This window comes from Pinus tabuliformis, chromosome 1_2, assembly GCF_031772625.1.
Source record: "Pinus tabuliformis cultivar Carrire ecotype Pingquan chromosome 1_2, CPIR1, whole genome shotgun sequence".
Lineage (NCBI taxonomy): Eukaryota > Viridiplantae > Streptophyta > Pinopsida > Pinales > Pinaceae > Pinus > Pinus tabuliformis.
The window spans coordinates 217,888,424-217,894,752 of NC_142298.1; the positions used below are offsets into that span (position 1 = coordinate 217,888,424).

Consider the following 6,329-nt stretch of genomic DNA (forward strand, 5'->3'; position numbering starts at 1 on the left):
TCAGATGTTTGGGTGGTGGCCGTGAGAAAAGGAATGCACAGCACGCACGTGAGAGCAATCCCCGTCGGGAAAAACGAATTTAGCAGAAGAAATGGCAGTGGATCTGCTGGGGGATGATGCAGCAGTAAGTGAACTCGCAGACAAATGATGGGGACGACATCACCCAACGGTCCGGTGGGGACAGCTCACCCCCGCGCCACGGATTCCGCCGATTCAAATCTAATCGGCTAGATTGCCCGCATGCATTTATCACCCACCGTTTGAAACTCAAATAAACATCTGGATCCCTCTGTAGTTCGGAACTCCGAGCCTTGGCGATCATAACGCCTATGAAGCAACACCAAGAGCCCTCACCAACTGCAGTCTTTCTCAGAAATCACGCGCAGCTCCTACAGGAAATCTGTTTCTATAGGAAGGCGGGTTCCTCACGTAAAAAGGTGGCAGATAAAAAGGTAACCCTGAACTCTCCATGCAATTGGTTTTTAAAGGTGGCAGAAGCGTCGTCCACAGTCTGGTCGTAGGAAATGGTTGCAAGTGTCGTCTGCTGTGCATAGACTGTCATTCTACAGGATGTCAGTATAGTTAGTCTGTGTTAAGGTCCTCAGAGATAAGTTTTGTGCACGACGAAAGCGTAATTTTACGCTCAGTCCAATTAAGCTAAACTTCTTCCGCATTCGCCACCTCTAGCAGCAGTTTTTATCATGCCGAGTGGGTTTATTAGACGGGAACCCACTGATTCATCAAAGTTAAGGGAAAACCAGGAGGTGGTGGAGCTCTTTACACGGGTGCAATGGATATCCTTTTGTGACAAGTTGCAGGGTTATGACGACGAAGTGGCAGAAGAATTTTTACAAGATTTGAGGCCGAAATCTAAAACATTGGCCACTGTGACCTTCAGGGGCCTAAGCCTCAAGCTCACCCTGCAGTATATCAGTCGAATTACTGAACTCCCAATGGGTCTACCATGGGATAAGGAAGAAAGAAAGTTGAGCCAGCAGGCAAAGAAAGAATTCTTTCTACCTGAGGAGGAATTCTCGGAGGACAAAAATGGGGTGAGAAGAACCAGTTTGTTGCCACCGTGGAATGAAGTTAGCCTGCAAATCATGAAGTATATAACCTGTGAAGGCCGTTTTAGCATTGTGTACGGGTATCACTTTCGGTTGCTCAATGAATTGAGGCACCAGATTGATCTTCTTGTAGAAAATAAACTTAGCATCCCTTATTTCCTGCTACAGTCTCTAATTGAGTGTGCCACAAAGTTAAAAGAAGGCATACCTGATCAGGTAGCCCACCATGGATTGATCAAACTTCTTGTTGAGGATGCAATTCATTCATATAAGGTTCCCCTCTCATGGGAAGCATTCAGGAATCTGACAAGGGATGGAGACATAAGGATGCTGACTGAAGAAAGTGGTTCCTCCAGCAGTGAGGAAAAATAATCAGTGGCCGCAGGAAAGAAAGAAGCAAGCCCGAAGAGCTCGACCACAGTGCAGAAGAAAAAGTAGGAAAAGAAACAAAAGAAAAAGGATGCTGAGGAGAAAGCTGACACACCCATCTTATCATCTAGGGAGAAAAGGTTGCAGAGCAGAACGGACAAAGCTAGAGAGGTCCACATCAGCCCAAGTACCTCATCAGCACCCACAACCAAACCAAAAGGCAAAACCCCTGTAGCAAAGCAAGCCGAGGTGGTGACACCTGTGGCTACATGAGAGCAGAAACAGGCTTCTACAGGAAGCCCGAAAACAGTGCCTACAGGAAAGCAGAAACAGGCTTCTACAGGAAGCCCGAAAACAAATAAAGAGGCTTCTACAGGAAGCCCGAAAACAGAGAAACAGGCTTCTACAGGAAACCCGAAAACAAAGAAAGGGTCTTCTACAGGAAGCCCTGCAAAAGTAAAACCCAAGGAGAAGAAGGCGGACATTCTAGAACGGGAGGCAGCAGCTGTGCTGGCCGCCCTCAGCACGCCACCTAAACCAAAAGAGAAAAGAAAGAGGGAGACCCCTCTATACTTTAAGGCCCGAAGAAGTGTCCGAATAAAGACGGGTAAACCACAGCCCTCATCCAGCAGCCAAGTCACTACAGGGGATGCCCCTACTCCACCGAGTGAGAAGTCCCCCTCGAAGATATCGGTCAACTATGAGAGGGGAAGCCCAAAAACAACTACTGAGAAAGGAAGGTTAGACCAGTCGGCTCCAAAATCCCAGGCCAAGGTCAAGAAAACAGAGAAGAAGGAGGGAACGACACCCTCATCGCCACCAAGGGCAGAACAGGCAGAGCCACCAAAAGTAGGAAAGAAAGAGCGTATTGCAAAGCCTAGTTCTCGGCCAATGACAAGGAGCCGGAGCAAAATTGCTCAAGGATGAGCAAATATTTTAGCTGGGGGGTGATGATGAGCCCCAATTTTTGGTAACAATTTGGGCTCATTTGGCCTACTTACCTTGCTCAACCCTTCATCTTTTATCACTTATGCATTCATTTCTTAGTATATTCGTGTTATTTGTAGGAAGAAGGGTAGGCATTATATCTATGTGGCTAATACATGATGATTTTAGGTTTTTTGGCATTAAAGGGAGCAAAGACCACGCAAAAGGAGACAAGGAGACAGCAAGGGTGGCATTGCAGGTTTATAGGGAGGTTGTCTACAGTCTTAAATGACCTCCCTCGTGATCTCCACCCTAACTCCGAGCTCCAACATCTCTCCCCATCGAGCTTAGAGGCAGCCAACGGATTCTACAGGAACAGCAGTTTACAAGCAGTTTACTTTTAGTTGGACAGCCAAGCTCCACTAATTGAGGAAGCCAGCCTTGATCCTCATCATGTATAAATATGAAGGCCGTAGCCTTTGATAGGAGCTTTTTGAATCTTTGAACTATTGTTGAAATTTCTAAGCACGAGCTACAGCTCGGTTTTTGCTTTGTGTAAGCTAGTTTTGGCATGATGTTAGAATCTTGATGATTTAATAAAGGCAGGCAGATTTGGATCTAATTCTGAGTTATTAAGGGAGCTATAGCTCTCAGGTTAGGGCCCAACCTGAGAGCAATAGACCTCCTTTTCCCTTGTATTGTTATTTCCTTTTCCTTTCAGCACTTCATTCCTCTGTTTTGACATGCATTTAGAAATTACAGTCTGCTGATTTGATTTCTGTTATGTGATTGAAGTAGGATTAGTTTATGGTTCAAGTGCTTTTGCTTAGATTAGAGTAGAAGGATTAGTGTTTGCTAGAGCTACAATAAAAGGTTGACAGTGCACTCACTGACATCTCTGTTTAGAGATTGGGGGTGTAGACCGTACCAACCACAAAAAAAACGCAGTCTTACACTTTCATTCTAGCTGCAACACAGTCATGCATTCTGATCTTAAATAGTACTTCTTTATTCCAACTCCATGCACGGTTTTTCTCTGAGGTTTATGCTGTTGTTCGTTGACTTAATCACGTAGTTAGAATAAGTTGATGGAATTCTCGGTTTTGTGCAGGACATAGCAGATTTGTTTCCTTTACACTGCATTGCATCACGCTGCCATCTTCCTCTACTTCTCAACCACGCCTAAAGTCACCTACTCGACCCATGTTCAGCTCGTTTTCCTTCCAACACCCCTACTGTTCACGTAGTTCCATCTCTTTGGCTTCTCATTACTTCCATCCTTCCATCCACCAACCAACTGCACCCAATCTTTCTCCATCTTATTTCTCTGTCCCTGAGCCATCACAAGCTTCCTTTCCATCCTACCGCTCCACCCATACCACTCCTCCATCACCCAAAACTCCAACCACAGACCATCCTGTAGAAGTTAGCAGACTTCCTGTAGAAATCCCAAGACTTCCTGTAGGATCCCCTACAGACATCCTGTAGAAGCCTGCAAACTCGGTTGTTGAGCATCTGAACATGTGGAACTTCTGTGGGATGATGTTAGAGATCCCCTGGAACCTCTCCTAGCCTCCCTGACCTTTCCCAAGCTTTCTTTCCTTCACACGACCCCTGCACAGTCAAACCCTAATAAGAAACATTGTCATAATCACTCCAACCACTTAAGCAAAAATATGAAAACAATGTTCTTTTCAATGAAAGTAGTTTAATTTCATGCATCTCACATCACTAGAAGTAATGGCATCATTTTTAGAGAGTTACATTCGCATCATTGCATTGTAGGGGTTAAACTAGTCAGATTAGGGTTTACTAGGGTTTCCATGCTTGGTTGACTTTCAGTTCATTCTTGCAACATAGATTAATTTCCTTTCAGATAGTCTTTGTTCATCAATTAGAAATCTTCTTCTGAGACCATATAGAAGTTGGCTTGAGCCCTAGCAGACTTGTGCCAGCTGACCAAGTGACAGCTGCGACAAGAGCTAGTACTTGTGCATACAGCACTATCGCTTCCAAGTTTGTTACGAACTACCGGGTTGATAAAATTAGAGAAGGAAGCTCCAGGAGTTGTAGCATTATTGCTACAATACTGGAGCCCACCACATGGAAACCCCAAATTTCCTGCCTCCGAGCAATAAAAAATTGTCAGCTAGAGGAAGAGGCAAAGGCGCGAGAGCAAGAGAGTTGTTCGGATTTCTTTGAATAATGTGTGACAAGAGCGAAGCTCTGAATCGAGGTGACCAAGGGCTGAATATCAGTGGATAGGGCAGCAAGGCCAGTCGACCACTTAAAATACCCTGTCGCATATTTAAGTCGTCTGCAAAGGATTCTTCTCAACGACCATTTGGAATTGAACTTCAAAGCTGCCCTAACTGAGATGCTTAATGGTCACGGTTTGAAAATGACGCGGGCCCCTGGGGGCAACAAAACGATGCCCCTACTGTTGGTCGAGATACAGATGAAGAGTGACATGCACCGCTTCTAGCGCAGATTTTGACTTAGAGGAATTCAGTCATAATCTTACACATGATAGCTTCACACCACTGGCCTTTCAACCAAGTGCGATGACCAATCATGTGAATCAATGGTTCCTCTTGTACTAAGTTGAATTAATACTGTGGTGTGGTTCATCAGTAGGGTAAAACTAACCTGTCTCACAACATTCTAAACCTATCTCGTGTTCCCTATTGGTGGGTGAACAATCCAACACTTGGTGAATTCTGCTTCACAATGATAGGAAGAGCTGACATCGAAGGATCAAAAAGCAATGTCGCTATGAACACTTGGCTACCACAATCCAGTTATCCCTGTCGTAACTTTTCTGACACCTCTAGCTTCAAATTCCAAAAATCTAAAGGATCGATAGGCCACACTTTCATGGTTTGTATTCATACTGAAAATCAAAATCAAATGAGCTTTTACCCTTTTGTTCCACATGATATTTTTGTTCTCATTGAGCTCATTTTAGGACACCTACATTATATTTTAACAGATGTTCTGCCCCAACCAAACTCCCCACCTGACAATGTCTTCCACCCAGATCGACCTATCGAAACATACCTTAAGGCCAGAAACAGGGGCAGTGTCCCATCTTTGCCCCACAGAATAAGTAAAATAACGTTAAAAGTAGTGGTATTTCACTTGCACCGAAAAGGCTTCCACTTCTACACCTCTCAAGTCATTTAACAAATTTGGACTAGAGTCAAGCTCAATAGGGTCTTCTTTCCCCGCTGATTTTGCCAAGCCCATTCCCTTGGCTGTGGTTTCACTAGATAGTAGATAGGGATAGTGGGAATCTCATTAATCCACTCATGTACGTCACTAATTAGATGACGAGGCATTTGGCCACCTTAAGGGAGTCATAATTACTCTTGCCATTTACTCGCGCTTGGTTGAATTTCTTCACTTTGACATTCAGAGCACTAGGTAGAAATCACATTGCATTAGCATCCGCAGGGACCATAACAATGCTTTGTTTTAATTAAACAGTCGGATTCCCCTTGTCTGTACCAGTTCTGAGTCACTATTGGCTGCCTAGGGATAATCCCCAAGTAGGGGACATTCTACACCCGTAGCCCAAATGGCAAGTGACTACCCACCATCGCAGTGAGAGTAGCTCAGGTAGACTTCCGACAACCCACTAGTTGAGGGCACAGACCCCTAGGCCCAGCCCTCAGAGCCAATCATTTTCCCGAAGTTACAGATCCATTTTTTTGACTTCCCTTACCTAAATTGTTCTATTGACCAGAGGTTGTTCACCTTGGAGACTTGATGCAATTATGAGTATGACCGAGCATGAATGGTACTCGGTCCTCCAAATTTTCAAGTTTCACTAAGGTCGCACCAGACACCGCAAGGTGTGTGGTGCTCTTCCAGCTACTCGACCCTATCTCCAGGTGAACCGATTCTAGGTTGGGAAAGTTGTTAAAAGGAAAATATAACTCTTCCTGAGGCCCCCGACAATAT

General features: G+C 44.7%; 1 pseudogene; it reads right to left on the reverse strand.

Moving 5' to 3' along the window:
- Positions 1-4,591: 4,591 nt before the first annotated feature.
- On the reverse strand, positions 4,592-6,105 carry LOC149205209 (25S ribosomal RNA; annotated as a pseudogene).
- Between the last annotated feature and the right edge of the window lie 224 nt (positions 6,106-6,329).